We start from the raw sequence: 27,180 nt of genomic DNA, 5'->3' as shown, positions 1-27,180 counted from the left end.
CTTGTTGTAACTTTTGAATGAGTGCCCACACTTCTTCATCATTCTTACGTTCATCCCTTGCTTCGTTTATCCAATTTGGTTGGATAATAGAAATGACGCAAAGAAATGCTTCCACATCCTCATCCTTTCTTGAGAGTGCATTTGCCACAACACTTGGCTTCCCTGTTTTGTAGATGATTTCAAAGTCATAACCCAACATCTTTGTGACCCATTTTTGATGCTCTTATAAAGATAATCTTTGTTCTAAAAAGTATTTAAGACTATCATGATCTGTTTTTACCTTTAAGTGACTTCCCATTAGGTAGGGTTTCCATTTCTTAAGTGCATTAAGTATTGCCAACATTTCCTTCTCATAAATAGATTTGTGTAAATACTTTCCTTTGATTGGATGACTTTCGACAACAATGGGTCTTTCTTCTTGCATTAAAAAAACACCAATTCCATTTCCTCAGGCATCACATTCCACAATAAAGGTTTTTGTGAAGACCGGTGTAGCTAAGACCAGTGCTTGGCACATTGCCTCTTTAAGATGTTCAAAGGCCTTCGTTTCTTCTAGAGTCCATGAAAATGCATCTTTCTTCAATAATGTTGTTAGAGGTGTTGTTATTCTCCCATAATTTTTAACAAAATTGTGATAATACTCTATCAACCCGAGAAATCCTCATAAATTCTTTACAGATGTGAGGATTTTCCATTCCTTAATGGTTTTAATTTTGCTAGGGTCTACCTTAACACCTTCATGAGATACAATATGACCCAAATATTCCACCTCTTGTACTGCAAAGAAACATTTGGAGATTTTTGCATATACTTGTTTCTCCTCCAATAGTTTGAGAACCCTATCAACATGTTGAACATGATCCTTCCAAGACTTGTTGTAGATTAGTATATCATCAAAAAATAATAACACGCATTTTCTAAGGAAGGGTTTGAAAATTGAATTCATCAAACCTTGAAATGTAGAAGGTGCATTGGTAAGGCCAAAAAGCATGACCAAAAATTCATAATGACCCTCATGAGTCCTAAATGTTGTCTTTGGAATGTCTTTAGTCTTAATTCTGATTTGATGATATCCTAAACGAATATCCAACTTGGTGAAGTAAACTGATCCATGTAATTCATCCAATAATTCATTAGTGACAAGAATAGGATATTTATCTTTAATAGTGAGCTTGTTGAGCTCCCTATAATCTGGACACATGCGCCATGATCCATCCTTCTTGTGAACCAATACTATTCGAGCAGAGAAAGAAATTTGACTAGGTTTAATTATACCAGCCTCTAGCATTTCTACAACCATACGTTCAATTTCACTCTTTTGGGCATAGGGATATCTGTAAGGCCTGATGTTTGAGGAACACTTCCTGGAATCAAATGAATAGCATGATCATGATCATGAATACATGGGATGCCTTTGGGAGTCTCAAATACCTTGGAATGATTGTCCAAAGCTTTTTGGAGATCTTGACAAATAGATGACTTTGATGTGGGAACCTCTAGTGAACATAATTGTGCAATTATGCCTCATTGTTCTTTCTTTAGAAGCTTTTTCATTCCATTAGAGTTTATTATCCTTCTTGGTTTCCCTATGATACCCCTTAATTCCACTTCCTTTCCTTCTAAAGAATATTTCATGAAAAGTTCTTGAAAATTAAAAGTTATTGTACCCAAGGATTGTAGCCATTGGACTCCTAGTACAACATCAACACCACCCATTGGAATGGAAAGCATTAGGTTATTCAATACATATTCTCCCATGGATAGCTTCATATTATGGCACTTTCTTGAGCAAGTTATGGTTCCTCCACTTGCAACCATCACTTGACACTCTAGTGCTGGATATAGGAAGCAATTCAATTCCTTCGCTATCTTACAATGAATAAAATTATGGGTATTGCCCGAGTCAATCAACACTATTACCTTTTTATTCTTGATATGTCCTTCTATCTTGATAGTTTGAGGAGTGGTAATTCCAGCCAATGCATTACAAGATATGGTCGGATTCATTTCTTCTTTCTCTAGGGTTTGTTCCTGGTGTATATCCTCTTATTTTGACATTTCTTGTTCCTTTTCTTCCTCCTCTTCACAATCTATGTATAATAATTTTTTCTCAACACACTTATGACCTTTAGTGTGTTTTCTATCACAACTATAACAAAGCCCTTTTGCTCTTTTTTCTTCCAATTTTTTTGGTGTCAACCTTGTAGGTTGTGGATGGCTAGGGGAAAAACACTTCCATCTTTATGATTGTGAGTGGTAGGCTTCCTTGTTGCCATAATTTTTATTTCCATTTTTCTTGCCAACCTGAACGCCTTTTCCAATGAATCGGGTTCCCAAAGGCGAACCTCATGTTGGATGTTATCCTTTAAAGTCCCTATGAACACATCAATCCTATGCTCCTCTGGAATATATTTTACCCTTATATTCAATTTTTGGAAGTCCTCAACGTGCTCCATCATTGGACCCTTCTATTTTAGATTTATCAATTGGCTAAAAAAAGTGTTTCTTTTTGTATCCTCATAATGTGTTATTATTTCATCTGTGCAAAGCCATCGATACCATACAAAATGATTTGGTTCCAAATATAAAGTTATAATGTGTACCTTTTGTGTGTTTTGGAAATTATGGAGATCGAAAAATTGCTCCATCTGTAGTATCCATGTTGCGGGATCCTTGCCATCAAACTTCCTCATATCAATCTTTGGAACATGGTGGTTCTTCGATCCAACGTTAGAGTCTATGAAGTCATGATTAACATTTACTTTTTTCTCATCATGAGTTTCCTTTACTACCCTTTTGCCATTAGTAAGCATTTATTATAGAAATTTTGTCAAATTTGTCTTTAAATCTTCCATCTTAGCTTCCACGTCTTTCTTTAAAGCATCCACCTTAACTTCCATGTCATCCATCTTAACTTCCACGCCATCTATCTTAGCTTCCATGTCATTCATCTTAGCTTCTACGCCTTTCTTTAAAACATCCATATTAGCTTCCATGCCATACATCTTAGCTTCTACGTCTCTCTTTAAACCATCCATCTTAGTTTCTGTTACTTTTTGTGCGAGTGAAATTTGTTGCACTTGGTCTCGTAATTTTGATATATCATGTTCCATTCTTTCCTCTTCTTCATGAGTCATGCTAGAGCTTTCAGGTTGCTTATTAGGTGTTTCCATTTTCTTTCTTCGGGGCATCAATTACTGATAATAATGCTTCACTATGCCCTTTGAATTCCTTCAAACTAATTTTTCAAACCAAACTTATGCAAAAATTTAAAAAAAACTACACATCTTTTTTCACTTTGTAGGAGCTCGATATTGAAACAACTGTAAATCTGTAATTTCAGATCTCCAAGGTCTAAAATTGTGACCTATAGTATCCCTCTGTTCTCTCTTTCCAATTCCATGAGTCTGATCGAAATTGAATTCTCCAAGAAATAGTTATGCCCCACCTCCCAAGATGACCTTCTTATATAGCTTTTCAATAGAGCGAGCTTGTACAAAGTGCCACGTGTTACTGTTTTGATATTCAGACCTAAAAACAATACACAGAAAGTACATTCTGTCCTCTTTCTGTAGCTTCTTACCAAATTTCAATCTGATGCTTAGAGAGAAATTTATGACGCTTTTCCCACGGTCACCTGTTTAGAATGTAATTCGGGAGTCTGTAAAAACCCTAACTTCCTCATATTATATCTCCGAACATATAGTGATACAAGATCTGAAATTCAAACCCAAGATTCACCAAGAGCTTGGCTCAAATGGGTTTTAATTTCAAAGTCTGAACATTCATAGAGAGAATATTATAGCAAAACTTCCACGATGAACTGTTTGAGATGAAATTCTGGAGCTTGCAAAAACCTTAACTTCCTCAGATCATATCTCTGAAAATACAATGAGACAATATCTGAACTTCAGACCCAAGATTAAGACCAATTTCTTCTCAAATGGGTTTTTGTTTTAGCTTATGATACTTCGTAGTGAAAAATTTATAGCGAAAATACCACAATGACCTGTTTGGAGCAATGAAACCCTAGAATCCAAAGCTCTATACCAACGAAACCAGCTCACAAAAAAGATAGAAAAGATAGATCAACGACTTAGAAATCAGCCTCTTCGAGGGGGAAAACTCCTTTACATTACAAAAATGAACAATTCTTTGATGATACAAATGACAAAACCTTCTTTCTATATATAGGAGTCTAAGGGGCCACAATATAATCAAAGCCGACCTAACAATAATAATATAAGGACACAAAAATAACAATAGTGGGCTTCTATGGGGCACAAATATAACAATATGGGGACAATATGGGCAGAACAATAACACTAAGGGATACAATGACAATAGTAATGGGGGAATCACTAGTATTATAGGGACCTGACAAGGTTACATTGGAATTCTAAGAGTCATGAGGAAGTCCAAGAGTCATGGGAATATGAAAGGTCATTCCTTTTGTTATAAAAGAGGCATCATTACTCAAAGAAGGGAATTTTCACCTTGGCTTCTCCAACCAGGCATTAGAGAGGAAGATAGTTATTTTGGAGAGCGAGTAGTGGCTTAACACTCCATTATTGGAGCTAGTGGTGTTTCATTGTATCAATGTATCTTAGAACTTTCACTTAATATTTGAAGCTCATTGAGCCAACACATTTTCATGCATATATCGTGAATGTTTTAAGACTATTCTTTGGATGTTTGCAATATATGTTGGTATTCATATGTACTAAAGAAATTGAACTATTTCATTGGCTTTGGTGCTCATCTCATTGAATATGTGTTGTAATTGCTTTGAATTATTTTTATATCTATGTGAACTATTTTTCTTGATGGCTAACGATTATTTCATAAGTATGTGTGTGTGTGTGTTTATTAGAATAGTACTATTAATTTTCTCCTAATGACTCACTTTTGTTTCCTTCCAATGAATGAACCTTGATACATTTACAATTGAACACTTCACAAGGCATATTTACTTGCTCATTCAAAATTACATGTGTTTTGATCTCTCATGCTAAGAGTTGTAGCCAAGGAATATCTTTAAGCACATGTAACTTGGGTCATATTTCTAGATGGGGCTCCTATACCAAACAGTGTGAGGTCTAATTAGGACTTCATATCGAGGAGACCCCCTATATGTTGGAAGGATCTAGCACCATCAAAAATTTCATAAAAGCTCTAAGAGAACTTGGCCAAGTTTTTCCATATAAATTGGCATTTATACCTTAGAAAACCATGCACATGCCAAGAAAGAATTATTGAATTTCCATGTCATTAAGTTAGTGAAAATTCCATTAAAATTTCATGACCCTTTAGGTATTGTTGGTAACCATTATGTTTCTATCAATATGATAATATATGTACATGAAAATTCCTCTTTTGATGATATTTTCCATAGAACTTATTCCTATGAGGAATCCTTCCATAAGGCTCAAGAAATTACCCTTGATTAGTACGATCTCTTCCTTGCATATAAGGAAGAAAGAACAACATCCTTGCCTTGGATTTTATAGCAATCAACTGGTGAATCCCTTATTGAACAATCTCCTTCATTTAAATATTCTTCATCTAAAACTCTTATCATCATTCCTAATGAAGATTTAGAAGACACTGAGGACATTTTTGGATAAGTTTTCAATGACCTCCTAAAAAATGTCATTATTGAAAATGCTAACGCCATAATCAAAATCCATTAAAAATGGGATGAATTCCTAATCTAGGCAGATATTGGTGGCCACCTGCCTATTACACTTGGACCCCCAACGTTGTTTCCTCTTAGTTTCCTAATTTCCATCATAGTTTCCTATTTCGCCAATTTTCTATTTTTGGCAGTTTTTAGAGTCATGAACTTATGAAGTTGTTTTGAGGCCCTAAATGGATTTTTTTTTGGGAATGGAAAAACATAGGAATTTGGATATGTTTTTAGTCAATAATTTGTTTCCTCAGATAGACATTTCTAATGGTCTATCATGCACACCAAATAGAGATCGTATGCGAAAGTTACGACCACGATAAGTTGGAATTCCAACTAGCCCTGGCAGGGTCCACAAGCCTTGATCGCTTCATCTCCTAGGGTTAGGTTTTTATATGTTTAGGGTTTCCAATTATTTATTCATGATAAAAATGCATTATAACCTCATTGTAACTTAGTTCAAGAGGAATTTGGTCGTTACGTCTCTTCTCAAAGATAAGTTACTATCGCCTAAGCTAGTTTGTTGCCTTTCTGCATGTAAATAGTTTTTCAGCAGCTGATATTAATTAATTGAAGTTTTGTTTCATTTTATATTTGTGTTTTTGTTTAAAATTGTATTTCATTTTGTTCCTTCATAAATTTTTAGCAGTGGTGTCACAGAAGTTTTCTCTTTCTCTATTTTTTTGTGCATGTCCCCAATGAGGTCGAGGTATAAGGAGCTGGGACATGAAGTGGTTGAACCCTTGCAAGATCAACCTCACCGACCATGAAGACTTCCCATGGTAGCATAAAATAAAAACGAGGGAGTATGAGATCCTTTCAAATTATTGCTTAAAGAGGCCCTCAAGTGACAAAGGAACCGGATGATGGATAATTTTTCTCAGATCCTTACGTGGGTATCAATGGGCGAAGCATATTCATCCAGTAGTCACTTCAGAGGCGACACCCTTTTTAAGTCACAAGTTAACTTTGACATTCATATTTTTTGGTCCACAATTTTTTCGATAGGGAAAATATTACTTTTGCACTCCTCAAAGCCACCCTCATGTCAAGGATTGGTGGGAAACTTACTGTGAGCTGAGGGACTAGGAGGAACCCTTACTATTTTTAGCCACACCCTCTTGGAATTATTTTTGAGATGTCATCAAGGAACAATATTACCTCGTCATAAGCTATGAATGCAAGTACATAAAATGGACCACACTACGATATGAAAGGGACCAAGATTTGGTGGAGTTCACAAATATTTTTCATACCATACGCATGAAGTTGAGTATCAAGGATTTTGAGTGGCATTTGGTACTCAAGTACCATGGTTGTTTGCACAAATACATCCATGAATAAATAGACTTCCTGTAAATCTCCTCACTTTTCACAACATACCAATATGTTTTCAAGCTCGAGTAGAAATGTAAACAAAAGAAATAAGACTTTGGATCTGTGAATCTAAAGCAGGGAAAAGGCACCTCCCAACCATAAAATAAGGGACATAGCCAAGGTGGAGTGACCTAGAAAAACCCATCAAAGCCACAAGAAAACAATAACGCTGCAAAGATGAAGAAGGACACAGGAAAGTGGTGTGAGTTCCACAAGAGCCCCACCCACATCATAAATGAGTGGCACGCTAAGCAGTCACTGGTGGCCAAGCTAAAAGCTTCAAAATTAAATGTATGTTTTGACTCTGTGCTAGAACCCGACAAGGGGAACAACAAGGGGAAATAGATTATGGATGCAAAACCCATTACTGTTGTTGCCATGACCAAGGTCCATAAAATTAAGCCTGAAGATCCAGAGGAAGGGGAGCATTTCTTCCACTCACAGATGTGGGTGAAGGGTTCTCCACTGCAACTCATTATTGATAATGACAGCTAAAAGAACCTCATCTCAATAGATGTCATTAAGCATTTGGGCTTGCTAACAATACCACACCCACAACCATACACCATCAAGTGGCTCCACCAAGGGTGAGATCTTCACGTCTTCTAACGATGTCACCTTCCCTACATCGTTAAGCCCTTCATGGATGAGGTATTGTGTGGTGTTGCTCCCCTTGAATTTTGTGATTTTTTATTAGGCAAACCATACTTTTGGAAGCATCATATTGTGTATGACTAGACCCCTTACTGTTATTATTACTTTGGGAAAAAATCTATACAAGATATCGAAGGTAGCCCTGCTTACCGCTATTTCTTTGATCTCTGCTAAGAAATGTAGTAATATCTTCTCCCAAGATGAGAAATTTGTTTTATTTTTTGTTCACTCTCAAATTAAATGGAAGATCATGGCCACATCCATGGCCCCTAGAAATGGTTCCTCTACATAATAGAATCAAAGTGATAAGGTTATGGAAGAGTACAGGGACTTCTTATCCTCGCCCACAGGGGTACCCTTGCACTATCAGGTCAAGAATTTGATCAATCTAAATCCTAGAGCACCTCCACCCAATGGGCCAACATACCACCACTATATTCTAGAAAATTAGGAAATCAATTAGTAGATTCAGGATTTTCTCCAAAAAGTGCACATCTGACCAAGTTTCTCACCTTGTGGGAGCCCCATTGAACTTGTACAAAATAAATATGGGACCTGTAGACTCTACATTGATTATTAGGCACTGAATAAAATCATTGTTAAGAACATATACTTGATCCCACAAGTTGATGACCTTCTTGACCAACTCAAGGGGGCCAATTACTTCAGCAAGATTAATTTGAATTTTGGATATCAAATAGTTCCAATAGAACCCACAGATGTATGGAACACTGCCTTCAAATCGAAGGAGGGACTCTTTGAGTGGTTGGCTATGCCCTTCAGGTTGACAAATGCCCCTGCAACTTTTATGAGGTTGATGGATGACATATTGCACCCTTTCACCAATTCATTTGTGGTTGTATATCTAGACGAAATCATCATCTTTAGCAAGAGTTGGGCAGAGCACTTGCAACATATTTAGCAAGTCCTTAAAACATTGCAGTAGAAAAAACTATGTTCCAACTTAGAGAAATGTTCCTTTGGCATGAACAAGGTCTAACATCTAGGCTACATAATTAATTATAATTGTGTGCATGTCGATCCAACTAAGATCCAAGTCATTCTGGATTGGACAGCCCCAACAACTCTAACAGAGCTTCGCAGCCTTTTGGGCCATCCCAATTTCAATCGAAGGTTCATGTTGTGGTTCTCTCATATAACTTGCCCTTTGATTCAAGTTACCAAGAGCGGAGTGAAAGAATGTTTTTTTATCAAAGTCCCAACATAAGGCATTCATTGAGATGAAACACAGCCTTTGCTCTGTGCAACTACTTACATTTCCATATCTATAATAGCCATTTGAAATTGAGACTAATGCCTCTAAATATTTTGTTGTTACAGTTATCACCTAGAAAGGGCATTCAGTGGCCTATCAGAGTGAGACACTCTTTGATACTAATTGGAAATACCCCAACTACGATAAGGAGATGTATTCCATCATGCAGGCTTGCCTGCAATGGAAACATTACATTTTAGGGAAGGAGACAATCATCAACGCGGATCACCAACCTATTCATTTTGTGCAAACACAAGGGAATTTGCAAAACAATCGCCATTAGAATTGGTCCACATATATGTAACATACCATTTGAACATTAAACACAAGAATGGAAACACCAAAAACATTGCAAACTACCTCAGTTAGCCCCAATCGTGGCATTGACCATTGTCCTCAACTCTTATGGGCACGAGACTTTTAGGCAGCCACATCTATACTAAAATGATCCAAAATTCACCAACACATACCAGATACTAGTGGATGGAAAGCAAGTACCAAAATTTCACCTCTAGGAAGCATTGTTATGCTACCTGGGGAAGATTTGTGTTCCTTCGAGTGACCATGCCAAGCTTATTTGGGAGGCACATTACAATCAGGTAGTAGGACACTTTTCTTTGGAGAAAATAGTGGAAATACTGTAGAAGCATTTTTATTGGCCAAAACTCTAACAAGATGTTGGAAAATATATAAGATCTTACACTACTTGTGCCATCGCCAAGTCAAACATTAAGAAGTAAGGCTTATACACTCCTCTACCTACTCCTAGCCAACCTTGGGAATCCATCTCTAGGGACTATATGTCTAGCCTTCCTTCTACCAAGCATGGCAATGACTATGTAGTTTTGGTCTTTGATAGATTTTCTAAGATGGCTATATTGGTTGTCTGCAAGAAGAGTATGACAACAAAAGACAATACCAAACTCTTCTTCAAACAAGTGTGGCTACATTTTGGGATCTCATAGACTATTATAGCATATCAAGGTAGTAGGTTCTTCAACACATTTTGGTCAAGCCTATGGTCATTGTTGGACACCATGCTCACTAAGTCAACTGCATTCCATCACCAGACTGATGGCCAAATAGAGGTCATCAACAGGGTGATAGTTCACATACTACACATGTACAACTCCAACCATCCACGAACATGGGATCAGAGTCTTCCCTATGTGAAACACAGTTATAATAGAGCTCTCCATAGCTTGAATAGCCACAACCCATTTCAAGTGGGCCTAGGATTTAACCATTGTGCCACATTGATGTTGCAATGCCTCTTACAACTACACATGTAGAATTTGTACATGTGCAGTTTGACGCTAATAAAGCCACCTGGTTTATTAAATGAATTCAACACATACAAAGTCAGGTTCATGATATCCTAGATAATTCTAATGCCAAGTACAATCAATGTCATGATCAACATCGGGTGCCACATAAGTTTCAAGTGGGCGATAAGGAGTGGTTTCATTTGCAAAAAAAATGCCTTGTCAAAGCCCAAAGAAATCTTCAACCACTTCGATATGGGCCTTACACCATAACTAAGGTTGAGGGTGACAATGAATTTGAGCTAACTATCCTCCCATTCCTTGGCCTGCACCCCGTATTCAATGTGGACCGCCTTCGGCCATACTTTCCACCATTGTTGGACACATCAGACATTGTTGATCAGCTGACACCAACAGAGCTTAATCCAAACTACATTAAATAGGTCACAATTGATCAAATCATATACACACATATTAATAACACTAGCCAATAGAGGATCCAGCTGTATCAGGTTCTCAAAGTTAGCCAACTCTAGCACCAAAGCAAGTGGCTCACCAAGGACCAAGTTCAGCAGAAGTTTCCTCATCTCATGGAGGCACTCAGTGAAATGGGGAACATTACTTCCTAAGGGGGAAGGAAGGATTTAGGTGGATATTTTTTGCCACCCTCCTATTCCATTTGAACCTCCAACATTTTTTCCTTTCAATTTCCTAATTTCCAACATAGATTCCTAAGCAGGGCCCACAAGTGTTTGCCGCTTCATCTCCTAGTGTTGGGTTTTTGGATGTTTAGGTTTTCCCCTTCTTTCTTCATGAAAAAAGGGCTAAGAGCCTCATTGTACCTCATTTCAGGAGGCATGTAGCTATCACATTTCTTCTTAGAGATAAGCTACCATCTCCCGAGCTAGTTTGTTTCCTTTTTTCATGTAAATAATTTTCAACAATTGCTATTTGTGGGGTGATTTAATTGTGAGTTAAATCCTTTTCATTAATTAACAACCCGGGGTTCATAAACTGATGAGGTATACATGTACTCTATGTACTAGATGGTTATTTATCAGAACATATTAATCTAATGTAATTAAAACTAATTACAAAACAAATTAAATCAATCTAATCCAAACCAAACCAAACCAAACATAAAGAAATTGAAATCACGCTTGCATAATTGAAATCACACCACACTTGCATAATTGAAATCACACTTTTTGAATTGAAATCACACCACACTTTCATAATCTAAATCACACTTTCTAAATTGAAGTGAAATAGCATAACTATACTATGTTACCAATATGTACAAATATGTGCAAACTGTGGTTGATGGGGGTCCTCCATTCCTCAGCAAGCACACTGAACAACTATCACATCTTGGATATCAAAGTGGAAGTATGTATTTCATAAAATGAGTTACAAGATATTACAATAATTCTCTATCCTCACTTTACAAATAACATCTTGGATGGAACTTGGAACCTCCAACTAGAAACGAGCCACTAAATACTAGCTACCTTGGCAACTAACACTAACACTAACACTAACACTTAACAACTAAAAACTTTGCAACCCTTTGTATGAAGGATGAAATCCTATTTATACAAATATTGAAGATAAGTATTCAATAAATATAGATCCTTATATCTCTCCTAATCGACATTTATCTCTTGTAGTTACAACCAATCACCTAAAAATATAATATAAATCCTCCAAAAATTCTCATCCATGATTCTTCTCCTTTGAATGTGCGTAGTTAATGATCCACATCTTCTACAATTATTCCACAAATCTTCATGAGTTGGAATTTGAAATTCGAATTTGTGGTTGGGTGGCCAAATAGGACCCTTCTAGAATCTCCAAGTAGGCCTACAATATCACAAAACTCATAACACTTTTAGATATATATGAAAACATGTTAATTTCCTAATATTTAATCACAAATTATCTTAAAATACTTAAAATCAATGACTTAGAAAATAATAATGATAAACCCATACAATCATGAAAATGGTTACTTAATGTAGGGTTATGGGGCTATAGAGTTACAGAATGACAGTAAAATGATGGAAATGTGGGTAAAAGTGGATGAAATTTTGGAGGCCCAACATACCCCCCAACTAAAGATGTTGCATGTCCTCATGCGACTATTGCATTGATTCCCTTAATCATAAGTTGACCTTCTTGAAATGTTTTTCTTCTTTATGAGCTTTAGCTCTATATTGATTATCTTTTAACTTTTCATAATCATATCATTTGATAACTTTATTATTTTTGCAAAGTGTACTTTGAAATAAATTTGATTGCAACATATATTTTTTATGGTTGGTTCTTGTGTGACAACCCAAATTTTATGAGTATTGATTCTTGTGTGACAATACTTCTGTTATTTTTGTTGCATCAAAATACTTGAAAACATTGATAATTTGTTTTTAAGTCCCATGGTGACTATCAGCCATTTAATGTGATCATCAATTAATCATTCCAAAACATATAAACTTTTGGAATCAAAATGTAATAATAGTTGATTGGAAAAATATCTTGGTTATGGTGAAATGAAATGTGACATGTGACTTGAAATGTGAGTATCCCTTCCCCCCAACTAAAGGTGTTTTAGTTTTTGGCAAATGAGAAAGGGAATATAAATGAGGTGAGGGATTTTCCAAGATCACAATTTTAGCATTTAAGGAATTACATGATTAAAGATTAGAAAACAACATACCTTCACTTACCTGAAAAGTGGACAAGCTATGTATATAGAAGAGTGTGGTTGTTACTTCTGGATCATGGAATATGAAGTAAAACAATCTAATATTACTTCTTCTTTCTCTTAATTGTATGAATTGAGGATGAGATTGGAATTTGTATTGTTATGGAGGCTGAATTGTGAATTGAGTCGTGCTACAGACTACTGAAATCATGTAGTCTTCATTCATTCCCACCCAGTGGCATAATTCTTTTCTATGTGAATATATGTGTCGATGTTGAACATAGAAAAGAAATTGTTAGATTATTGGCCATTAATGAATGCCATTAACCAACACGAGACTACTCACCATTGATGTCAATGAGAGTCAAGATGCCTAAATACATCTTACTAGGTACGAATAGATGTGTCATAGTCGAATAACCTAGAAGATCTAACAAATAGGGGACATAAATGTATTAATATTGTTTATTGGTGAGAGAGCTTGCCATTAAGGCATGCAAGGCTCAAGGTACTTGAAATATCCCTAGTCTTGATCCCATAAGATGTATCAGAGTCGATGGGTCAAGACTTGTTAGAAGGGAGGCCTTAATGAATCCTCCATCATCTAACGTGAGTATGAAATAATAATTTGAAGGACCATAGATGAAAATTCTTCATTGAAGCAAGGTTTATCTGACAGGAAGGAAAAAGGAAAATGGGTTGAATCAGCTTTGTAAGGGAGCTGTATGACTTTATTTTGGGTTAAGGATGAGTGAAAATGAGGCAGGAAAGTATGAAAAAGGAAATGATTTTTTGATAGTAGGGAGATGGAAATTTATGGATCAATTGTAGGCTTATAATGTGTAACAATGGTAAACTTGGTATCTTTTTAGTACCAATGGTGTAATGGATCTGATCTGACATGGAATGATCATGCTCTTGGTCTTTAAAAAGGTACTTGTGCATATAATAATCTTCTTTCATCATCTGAGAACCTGTAAAAACTTAGCAATTTCTGCAATAAAATGTAAGACTATCAAGAGAGAGATGATTAGTCTCTCTTCATATGATATATACACAAAAAACTCAAAAATAGTACTAATAAAACAAATTCAAGGATGAAAAATTAAATGCACTTTTACCTGATTGGAAAGCAGTACCATGGATTTCCTCCTATTGCTTTGTTGGTGACTTCTTCATTGTGTTTCTAACCAATTTTGAGCTTGAGGCCCCTTCTACATACACTTAATGTCTCACTAATAGACCATAAACAAAATTTCCATAAGCTATTGAATTTTGTTGATTCTGCAGCTACCAAAAATATGGATCGTTGCATTTCCTTTCCATTTTTATAACTTGCAATTAGACTCAAATGGTGGCTTGTCAATTATCGCAGTTGGGTTTTTAATGTTTGCAAGTTTTTATGAAGTTTGAATCTTGTGACTGTGTTTTTTCTTTCTCTCTAGCGCACCATCCTTGTCCATGATCATGTGGATTAAGAAAATGCTCAAAATTAAAAATGCTTGGACTAGCTTGAAACCAATTCCAAAGCATAGATAGTATCACCCTAAATCCAACACAGTTCGTTTCACTGAAATCTGACTTCAAATGCTCCCAGATTTGTGTTATGTTCGTTTTAGGAAACAACTAAAAAACAAATTTTGAGTTGCAGGAATGCCTAGTCAACAGTCTGTACGCTGACTAGGTCATGACTTGGAAAGTTTTTATCAGTCCTTCATTGGCTAATGAATGGTTGAAACTTGGCAATGTTTGATTCGTTCACACGGGGTAATTTTTCATTGGTTACAGTTTGTTTTTGGTGGCCCAATGAGGGAGTGCCACGTGGGACAACCATTGGTTGCCATGTGGCCTCCTCATGCTGGACTAAAATTTGTTAAGATTCAAACTACCCTCTACAAGAATTAAAACTGAGACCTCAAGTGTAGCAACAAATCACCTTTACCAATATTCCTATCTATTGTTTCTTATTAACCAAAGTTTCGAATGCCTATTTAAGTTTGATGGGCATGCAATTTGGGGGAGGGTCGAGCTAAGGCCTATCCCTTGGCCACTCCAGCGACATAGAGCCACAGGGGAGGGCCAAGGGCTAGGCCTTAGCCCGACCCATGATTCCATGTATCATGCCAGGAGAACCAATGCTAAATTAAAGGACACTGCGGAGGAATTGGGCTAGCCCCAGGTCATATGACCCTCATATGACCACACTAGGGTCATGAAAATTTGTTATCCCACGAGGTAGAATATTTGGCACCCAACTTGGTCGTATGGTGCCATGTGACCATAGAATTCGGATCTGGGGGCTAAATGTGGATTATAACCTTCCTATAAATTCGACCGTAGATCGAGAATATAGGTTAGGTTTGTACACAATTTTCGCGTTCGGGGTGCATACCAGGTTTAGGTCAAATATTAGGATTATTAATAGCATAATTGGGCAAAAACTTGAAATAACAATATTTTACTTAGTTTTTTCCAAATGGGGTGCGAAAAGAGTCAAAATAGGGGTTTTCGACAATGCTAGATCCATTAGAGACATTAGTTTTCTGTTTGAACTTTGTAAAATCCTGTAATTATACTGTTGAGTATGAATTTAGATCTCTTATCCAATTTTTATTGTAAAATTTTAAAACTAACTTTATCAATTTTCTTTTCTGGTCTTCCAGGTCACAGAGAGTGCAAGAAGAGAGCATACTCAACAATATTTGAACCATTAATTCATTTGGAACCTAAAATTAAAAAGACAAAGTGAAAGGATTTGATTTCTAACTTCAAATTGTGGCTCTCAAAACTCTATTTGTTCGCCTCCTTCTCAAATATTCCTTCTCTTTCTACATCTGCACGCAATTTATTAGTGAGTTGGGTTGCTCGTACTGCACCACCAATAAACAAAATTGCGAATAAAATGAAATCTGACTTAAAAACTAGAAAAAAACATCACCAAACTTGGTTTTTATTCATTGATTCTATCCTACTCTACTATATTGGAAATAGAAATTTTATTTCAAGTGTATGCATATTTCCAGTGTAACCATGTGCTTAACAGGAATAAAAAGATATTCATGCTTAGTTTTGACAAATATGCATTAAAATACATCAAATCATGAAAGACCAATTGTTTTGATAATACAATCAAGAAGTAAGGAAGAATGAAAGAGTGATGTGACTTGATCCTTGATTGGAACTATCTTTGAATAAAGCTATGACATTCTTGATTCCTTTCTTGGTTTATATCACATTGAATATCCTCCTTCATTATGCATTCCTCAATCTTAGATTCTACTGGTTTCTCCCCATCAAAAGTATAGCATGATCCTTTAGTCTCTTCAATAGATTGACAAGAGGAATCAAAAGAGACTTGAAGATATTCTTGTGGAGGTGGAGAGATAGACAAATTTTTGCATGTTGTTAGAATATACTCTTCCTGAGAGGCAGATATCTAAGTTGTTGCTAATATTCGAGAAAGTTCTTGGAAGAAAATCCTTCAAATTCGTAATTGTCTGTGAATTACTCCAACTAGTTGTTGATTTCTATCAGGCACATAGATTAATACAAAGTTTTGAAAAAATATTGAAATCTAATATGCATCCTAAATTATTTTAATATGCTTTTAACCATGCATCTAATAATGAAAGCAACTATAATGAGTTGTCTAAACTTTCAAAATAAACACCTATGTATACCTCCCCAGAAACAGCGCCAAAATGTTGGATGATTTAATTTTGAGTTAAATCATTGTTATTAATTTGCAACCTGAGGTTCGTAAACTGATGAGGTACACCTCTACTATATGTACTAGATGGTTATTTATCAAAATAGATTAATCTAATGTAATTAATACTAATTACAAAACAAATTAAATCAATCTAATTCAAACCAAACCAAACAAAACATAAAGAAATTGAAATTGCACCTACATAAAGGAAAACACACTTGATTGAAATTGAAATCGCACTTTCAGAATTGAAATCACACCACACTTGCATTATTGAAATCACACTTGGTGAATTGAAATCACACTTGCATAAATGAAAATCGCACCACACTTGCATAATTGAAATCACGCAACACTTGCATAATTGAAATCACACTTGTTGAATTGAAATGAAATAACATAACTATGCTATGTTACCAATATGTGCAAATTGTGGTTGATAGGGGCCCTCCATTCCTCAGCGAGCACACTGAACAACTATCATATCTTGGGGATCAAAGTGGCAATATGTATTTCATAAAATGAGTTACAATATATTACAATAATTATATATCCTCATTTTACAAATCACGTCTTGGATGGAACTTGGAATCTCCAACCAGTAACTAGCTACCTTGGAAACTAACACTAACACTAATACTAACACTTAACAACTAGCAACTTTGCGACCCTTTGTATGAAGGATGTTGTTATCACTTAGAACCATAGTTCATGTATGTAATGTTGTCCACAAGTTTCATATAAAAGTCTTCAGTTTTGTGAATAGGTTTATATGTGTGTGTGTCACTTTGAAATTTGAATTTCAAAAGGTATTGATGTAAGTTCGTGTAAAAAAAAAAAAAATCGTTAGATACCCTCCATCATTGTTAGTTAAGGCATGTCATGTCATTAGTACTTTGCGCAGTTTCGCAGCGCAGTCTGTTTGGTCAATTTAGCTGCACAATGATGTTTCCGTCTTTTCGCAGCGTACTGTTTATCAGCCATTTCGTAGCGCGTTTTGTTAAATTTGAACTGTCCGCGCTACGAAATCGGGGTTTCGAGATTTTTGTAGCGCTTTTTCTTGCAATGTCAAATCTGGGAGGGGTGAGTCATAGGTCCGTTCATGTTTGTCAGTTGATGTCCTCTCCAGGTCATGATAAATCATCATTCCGCCATAAGGTCCAGAATCACGCATATGAATATCATCTTAAGGGATTTTATGAGGTATGGTTGTGTCATAATGTGTTTTTCATAATGTGAAAACATGTCTGCTGTATGAGAAGCCCGAGTTCTCATTTAAAGGGATCATTGCAAGCGAGCCTGCACTCCAAAGTCGAGATTGTCTTCGAGCTGTAGCCGCCATTAGTTCCCTGTGTGAAGATATTCGAAGCAAGATGGAAAAGAGGGAACATCGATCCGGTAAGTGCCTGAGGACAGAGCCGGAGGGGCTTGATGTTACACTCAGGGATGAAGGTGTAGCAAGAGCCTTTCGAAATGCTGGTTGCTGGAGGTTCTGCGAGAAGTTGAAGGGAGGACATGCAGAGGTAACGAAGGCTTTCGCATTGAATTTTACTGGATTGAATTCAAAGGTCTCAATGTTAGAATTTCCTGTGTCTCCTGAAGCCATTTCCATGGTCACTGAAATTCCGAGGGGAGGTCAATAATGGTTCAAAAACTTTAGATTCGACATGAGTCCCTGTAAAGAATTTTTGAAGGAACCATATGTAAATGAGGACCTCACCAAAGCGGTGCCAAGGAGTTACATAAAAGAACATTATGCTATGCTCCTCACATGCATCCAGAAATACCTAACATGCGAGGGAAGGTACAATAAAGTTTATTCCTACCACTTCAAACTTTTGTTGCATTTCACAGGTAAGGCTTCAATAGATATACCTTTCTATTTGTTCAGAAGCATTAGTAAAATGTGTGATAAAATCCAGTTAAAGAAAGATGGTTGTGAAACATCCTTGTTTCATCATGGTTTAGTAAAGTTGCTGGTATTGGATGCTTTACAAAAGATTGGCAGAGATTGGGATTCATTTGTTTTTATGGCCGGCTTTCCAAGCAAAACAGGCCTCACTCCATTGCCTGTGAGGGAAAGGGAAGAAAGGAGTGAAGAACCTACTCTGGCTGAGCTCAGAAAAGAGGTGACAGACCAAAAGAAGCCTAAAACCAAGTTAAGGAAATCAGAGAAGTCAGTGGCAGCAAAGGAGACACCTAAATCATCAGCAAAAGAGACACCTAAATCATCAGCAAAGGAAACACCTAAGTCATCATCTAAGGAGACACCTCAGTCATCAAAGCAGAAGATCCAGAAAAAGAAGGATGAAGCTAAACCAAGTGAAGTTGAAAAGTTTTCAAGGGTGAAAACCAGAGGTCAACTAAACAAGGAGAAGGGTAAGTCAATTACTGTGGAAGAAAGCCCTATTTCAAAAGGCAGTTTAAATGACTTACTTGAAGCTATTGAACTTGAGCAAGATCAGCCAATACAGATTGAACCAATAGAGTTTGAGCAAGATCACCCAGTGCAGCCAATGCATATTGACCTCACTCAATCTTCACCCGAAAGTACTAAAAAACCAAGAGCTTCAAAAAGGTTGAAATTTGAGGAGCCTAGTAAAGAATATGCTTTCAAGCCACGTAGGCCAGTCACAAGAGGACAAATGAAAGAGGTGGAGAAAGCGCAGAAAGAGAAGGCACCTTTAGAAGTGCCTAGTACAGATGTACTTGAGGTTTTGACCAGAACAGTTCATGCAGCCAGAAGTAAAAACAAGGGTAATAGGGTCATCATCAGCCAAGGTGGAAATGTCATTGCTATCAAGCAACAAGCAGGAACAACACAAGAAGAAATGCCTCAGATTAAAAATGTTTCTAAGGAAAGGGCAGTGAGATATGCAAATTATAAAAAGGCTGTAATAAAAGGCAGAACAAGTCTAATGAGCCAAACTGACTCAGTGTCTGATGCATATGTGTGGACGGTGCCAGCTCTGAAGTAGGCAAAAATCATGAAACAGATGAATACAAGCTTAAGAGCAGAAAACAAGGTTTTGAAGGAAGAAGTTAGCAGTTTGAAGAAGAAGCTAGGTAAACTAGCTGATTAATCCAAGGGGAAATTTGCTTTTTAAGTTTTGATAAATTTTCGTTGTCATCATTTTGAAACTTTTTGGATCCCTTACACCTGTACAAAGTACCTGAAGAAATCACAAAGTTAAGTCATTAGTGCTTTAAGATTCATATGTTCTGTTTGATTACCTACAGCAGTTTCGTAGCGCGCTACGAAATTGCTGTAGATGACTGTTTATGTGAAAAAATGAAATTGATGCTGAGGTCAACAAATCTTGAAAAGGATGACTCGAGGCCAGCATGGAGATTATACAAAGCTATTCAGATATTCAAAAGGTGACAGGTGTAAGTATTGAAGAAAAAGGTGAAATTTTTGTTAAAGTCTTCCTAAAGTTACTTTATAGCCGAATTTTTAGGGTTCTGGTAGGGTTACCGAAATTTTGGGTGGTACACCTGTTCAGCTCACAAAGTGTCCAGATCATAAGGCATATTAGATTATGCGTGGTTATTAAAGGAATTAAATGGCTTGGAGCATAGTCTTTTAGTTCATAAAGACTAATGGGAGGCAGAGACCGTGAAAATAGGGCACAGATCTTCATCAACTGATGAGTCATCCACACAACAAGTATCCGAAGCTGCTCATTCAGTGAATGTTTCTCCAGCATGTCTTGGCTATTATTGAAATGGTACAGGTGTCAAAGTTCAAGAAAGCATCAATGCACACAAGGAGATAGACTTAGAGTTTTCAATGGGAATGGGACTCTATGTTTTCACAGCGCAATACCTTTGTAATTAATTAGTTTGTTTAGATATGGATAAGGCAATTAATGATAGGATTTCGAGCTCCCTTCATGCTTGTTGAGGAGTCTCAAGTAGTTGTAGTTTTGTTTTCCTATATATAGAAATGACTCTGATGTAAAAAAGGTTGGAGATTTTATACAAAAACAGAGTTTATTTGGGCCAATGTAAAGACTTATTACAGTAATAGTAAAACAGTGGTTGTTTCTTCTCAAGATTCTCAATGGATTATATTGTTCAAATGTGATGGTGGTTTATTTTCTTAATGTTCTTTTACAGCCTTGTTACAGCATAATCACTCAGAATTCATATCTTATGCTCTGACTTCCTGTATGTTTGGCAAGCTGTGGTTTTTGTGAAGTATGTTTGAACATCTAATGCAAAGAGCCTTGACTTCCATGAAATGACTGTGCTTTTGTTTACTAAATGTGTGAGACTCCATAGCCCAATGAAGACTTATTTGATATGTGTCCAACCAGCTTTGTTTTTATAAATTTGTGAAGAGTTGGCCATCTGTTGTTGTGATTGAATTTTATCAAAAGTCTGTGAGAGAGCCCTCTCTGACCAAGGAGGCTTTGGTCTAAAGTCTGGTTGAAAGAGTTACATGAAATCTTGCTTGGCTGCAGCCCTTAGTACTGATTTTGTGATAACAGATGCAATCCTATTTATACAAAAATTGAAGATAAGTGTTCAATAAATATAGATCCTTAGATCTCTCCTAAATCCACATTTATCTCTTTTGCTTACAACTAATCACCTAAAATTATAAGATACAAATCCTCTCAAAATTCTCATACATGATTCTTCTCCTTTGAATGTGGATAGTTAATGATCCACATCTTCTACAATTATTCCACAAATCTTCATGAGTTGGAATTTGAAATTCGAATTTTTGGTTGGGTGGCCAAATAGAACTCTTCTAGAATCTCCTAGTAGACCTACAATATCACAAAACTCATAACACTTTTAGATATATATATGAAAACATGTTAATTTCCTAATATTTAATCACAAATTCTCTTAAAATACTTAAAATCAATGACTTGGAAAATAATAATGATAAACCCATACAATCATGAAAATGGTTACTTAATGTAGGGTTATGGGGCTATAGAGTTATGGAATGAGGGTAAAATGATGGAAATGTGGGTAAAAGTGGATGACATTTTGGAGGCCCAACACTATTTATTAATTGAAGATGTGTTTCATTGTATCTATATTTTTTTGTTTAAATTTGTATTTAATTTAGTTCCTTCATAAATATGGACCAATTCCTAAAGACTATGACAAGCATTCCTGAGCAGTAGAAGGCTCCAGAAGCTCCTCCTAAGACTACTACTTTTGAACAACCTGCACAACAATAGTTAGATACTCCTACCAATGCCAAAATTATCTTAAGCACATCCAAAGTCTTATTGAAAACTCCCATGAATATTGTTCTTGGTAACAAGTTACAGGAGGAAATAATGGTCAACTCCCTATCACCTACTGAAATGGAGTATATCCCTCCAGTGAATTTCTACTTCGCCCCTCAAAAGGAGGCTATGTTTAGATGAAGCAAAAATAAGAGGAAAGTAGATAATGAAAAGGAACATATAGAAGTTCCTCCATAGGTAGTCTAGGATGGCTCAGAATTAAGTGAAGAACAAACAGTTAAAGATTTAGTTCACTCTATTGAAGCCTATGCAAATGCCAATTTCTTCAATGTTGTCACGCTAATGAAAATTTTTGAGGAAAAGGATGCTAAAATTTTACAATTGGAGCAATAATTGTGTTAGTAAAGAAATTAGTTGAGACTATAAGAGTTTGAGGCTTAACAAAAACACACCAAGCAAATGGAAGAGTTATAACAAATATTTAAAGATGAAGTTGGTAAACTACAACATGAGTTATAGGTCACGAATCAATAAAAGGATGCTCCTTTGATTAAATCTTAATTGAAAATTTAGGAAGCATCCAACAATGTAATTGACTTGGAAAGGTTCAAATTAGAAGCCTCTGACATCAATCAAAAGTTCATTCATATACAAGAACAATTTTATAACAGGTTAAGTCTTACTTAAGCCCAGCAGAACTTGGAAGATACATTATTCAATGGTATGATTGATAAGTAAATATAGTATGAGGAAGCATACAAGCAACTAACTGAATTGAATACCTAGAAAAATGCTAAGAAAAGAATCACCCTCAACCTACCCCCAATTACTATGATGTACAAAACAGTAGTCTTAAAAGCCTATAAGGCTCACTTGCATAATTCTAAAGAAAATATTAAAATTTCACAACAAATTTGTTCCCTGTTGGTGTAATCTATAATGCAGGTAGTCAAAGATATAAATTTAGAACATAAGGTTACATAGGACAAGCCACTAGAAGTAGATGCACTGAGAAAGAAGGTGCAAGGCAGTGGACAAGAGCATCAAAATAAGATTGAACAAATTCAAAATATTGACTTGGACTCCATTAGGAGATATTTGATCAAACCATAGAGTTACTTCCTGATGACCAAATTAGTTACTGAAAGAATAACAGAATAATTTCTAGCTATTGAAGCATATGTATTTGAGTGTCAGGTCAATGTTGAGTTCGAACCTCCTACGCAACTTGCACACCTTCTAGAGATTTATTCATGATGGAAATCATCCATTGATGCTTCTCTCGACATTAATTCAATGGGTTGGAGCCTTATTTTTATCTCAAATTCAAAACAAACTTTTACTTTCCTATTTTTGTATTCATTTTTAAGTTGTTAAGTCAAAAAACTTGGGGAGGATCTTTATCCTCTATTTTGTAATATTATTTAAATAATAAGATGACCCTGAGCAAAGGGTTTTGTTTTTTTTCTAAGAAAGTAAATTGTGCACTATTATAAATATTATATTTTCTTAATATAATTCTGGACCACTATGATTTCACGTTTCAATGAGATCGAGAAATTATGGTATTATTGATTTAATTTACATACTCTTTGCTGCTTTGATATCATATGATTGAAGTTAGTTACGATTGACTAGACATGCGTTGCTACTCAGGCAGTGAGGCAAGAATGTGTACGAACGTTATGGATGAATGTAATTCATTTAACTATTTGAACAAATTAAGGTTTCGCTTACAGTTGATTTATTTCAGCGGATAAGCCTATAGATCAATATCACATGTTTGTTGTTGTTCCTTTTGTTGCATATGCAAGATAAGATAAGATATATAGATATATATATATATATATATATATATATATATATATATATATATATATATATATATATATATATATATATATATATATATATATATAAAAGCCTAATGAGGTAATAATAGTTTTAGGTTAATTTCATCTATCTTGATTTCATTAGGTTGTAATTACAAGATTCTTTACATTATTTCCTTTAAACACATTTAATTTATTATTCTTTACAATAAGTCTCCATTCATTGGAACAAATTTCCTTAGTGGCCACTGGGCCCGCATATCGGTTGAAATTGCTACAGAAACATAAAAGGTCTTATTCAAATCTTGACTGAGCGATTTCTCTAATGTTAATCTAGTCAATTTTGGTCAACAACTTTGTATCATTTCTAAGGCACATGTTCCATGACAATAAAGTACCAACACATAAAATTTATGACTTACTACACTTGTGACATCTTCATTAAAGAATGAACATTAAATTGCTAAGTTGGATAGTATGGTAGAATGCTTGAAAAAAGAGGCTTCAAATGAACCTTACGTCATCAACACTCCATCCTTCCTCACAGCATGCACAATCAATGAAATATAACTTTATAGACCCATTTTGAAGGCATTATAGTTTGCAATATCATGGAATTTCTCAATTTTTTAGCTAAGCCAAAAATATATGTCATTTATCTTGTATAATACATCTTGTAAGGACCCCACTTGAAGGAAATATACTTATTTACAATAAATTTCAAGGTTTTTCATGGAAAGACTCATTTTCTTCAACATGAACCAATAAGCCAAATGAAGACATGAGATTTTCCCTCTATCATGCAGAACACCTCTAGGAAGAAGCCCATTATAGTAAGAGAAAACAATATATTGTTATTCAAATATTATAATGTGTATTTTGCAATAAATCAATCTCATGATAGTTAAATCCATTCAAAACCACACAATGCATCATTCAGTCAAGTAAAACATGAATATGTTAACACATAGAATAGTCAAGGGTTATGCTTAGACATTTGAATTCCTTGATTCTATGTAAACACATCCACTTAACCTCAAGGATGTGTTCACGATGATAACCCAACTTCCCAGGTATAGGTAGAGAAATGGGGTAACAATAATAATAAATAAGTAAACAAAAAAATTTCTCCAAGTTTCCAAAAATCAATTTAGATTTCATCATGGCACTTGTCTCAGGGAGACTTTTGCAGTGATATAAAATTTTGCCCAATTTGGACTCCTGGATCATGAATTATGATCCTCTAAAAATTATTAATTTAAATGCATCATTCCTCTTTTTCTACCATGTGGCACCCATATGGTCCCCAGTTGGTGCCCATGTTGAATGTCACCACTATGCCACATCACATGGCCATGGGGTGTCTTGATGCCACATACCCTGCCTGAACCCCATGGGTAAACATTGATATAATTGTAAAAATATACATATCTATTTATATAATCATAAACTTGGTGTGCACCCCATTGCAACCATTACACACACACTCGCACACACACATATATGTCATTACACCCCCTTACGTAATTACATATATGTATATATAATTGTATAGATATGTGCTTGTGCATCCCCGCCATCCGATGGCCCATAATAATCCACCAAATCAACAATCATCGCTCATGGTGCAACAATATGTGTTATTACAACACAAAAAATTTATGTAAATGTTGGCCCTTCACCATCAATGACCCACATTACACCATCTGATCAAAATCCATTAATTAATAGTGACACCCCCTACCTCTCCACTGACATCACTTGGGGGGACCTCCTATTATCAAATATTTGGTTCAAGGTTTTGGCGTGCAATCTAATGTTTCTCTGCATGTTTAACCATCCTACGATTGGCATTCAATAACATTAATCCCCATCCCCACTGACGTCACTAGGGGGTTCACGCTTTTTATGTGAATCATTAATTTCCTAACTAATCTATGCCGATTATTGTGGTACACTAGGAAAAACACCGACCCTCGACGGTTTGAACTCTGACTTACCCCAAGGCTGCCAAATGCCTGACCTTGACTACTTCAAGACTACCACAAGCCTGACCTCATACCAGGGGTGGACTCAACCTTGCTTGGAAAAACTACTTGGTTGGGTGTGGAAGTTCCTTAGAATGTAGCATTTAGGCCTACACGCATGACTCTTGATCTGTCGACTTGGTGGGTTATGTCTAACCTGTTTACAACATTTGCAATATATATATATATATATGTACACACACACACACACATATATATGTATGTGTGTGTGTGTGTGTGTGTGTGTGTGTGTGTGTGTGTGTGTAGAGAGAGAGAGAGATGAAAAATATATGCACATGTATGTTGTTTGACATGTTATTTTATAATTTAGGAGCATATTCTCCCTCCTGCACTCAACACTATTATAAAAAATCATTGTGTTTTTACATTCATTTTAGTTAGGTTTATGCATCTTATTATGCCATTCATACCAATGACATTACTTGTGTTGTGAGAATAATACAGGTTCCCCTATATAGGAAAATTATGGCTCTACATCACCATGATCTTCGCTCAAGGTTAAATTCAATATTTAATTAATTGGCATAAATTGTTATTCCTTCGTCAGTGTTCACCCACACCAATAGCATAGTTGTAACTTCTTTGTGCATACAATACGAATTAAAATATATTTATATATTACCTGCATAAATAATGTTAATGCATAATCACAACCACAAGGAACTAATAAAAAAAACCCATTATTTTCATTCATGGGTAAGCCATACACCATTCAAGCAATCAATACAAAGACAAACTTGAAAATATAACCATATATTCAAAAATACATGTTACATATGCAAAAAACTTATCTTGGGTTGAAACTAGAGTTGGGAAACTAAGTTAGGGATAGAAACTCTCCACCCAACCATAGACAGGTTGCATCCAATTCTCACTTACACCTATCACCCCCAAGCCAGATTCCAAAGGCTGAGATGGTTTTCTCAAGGGATTAAACACCAATTACTAGAAAAAACAAGGACTCCATAGGTTTCCCCACCTCCACCCACCAGCTAATTAGTTGTCCACAAATTCACAAGGAGTCCAAAGGCCTACTACCTCCACCCTTAAGTTGTTCAATAACCAATAAACTTCAGTGGATCCAGAGTCTTCACCTATGCCCTAAAGACATGTAATAGAATGGTTCCACCCCAAAAAAAGGGAATCCAGAACCCACTACCAAAACCAGATGAATAAGCCAAGGAGACTCCAGAACTTCCATTACCAGGAATTCAAGTACTAAATCTATACCCCAGGATTTCAAGGGAATCTAGAGAATACCATCTCCACCCTCTAGACCCCAAGGTGTCCTGAAATTTATCCTCACTTGAAGTGAATTCCTCCCGTACTCCTATTTCTCAACCGAGATATAAGTACCTTATTTGAGATTTGTCAATGTGTAACACTCTTCCTTTCCTATTGATT

Source organism: Pinus tabuliformis, chromosome J, assembly GCF_031772625.1.
Source record: "Pinus tabuliformis cultivar Carrire ecotype Pingquan chromosome J, CPIR1, whole genome shotgun sequence".
Taxonomy (NCBI): Eukaryota; Viridiplantae; Streptophyta; class Pinopsida; order Pinales; family Pinaceae; genus Pinus; species Pinus tabuliformis.
Note: the sequence above shows the minus strand (reverse complement) of the source record.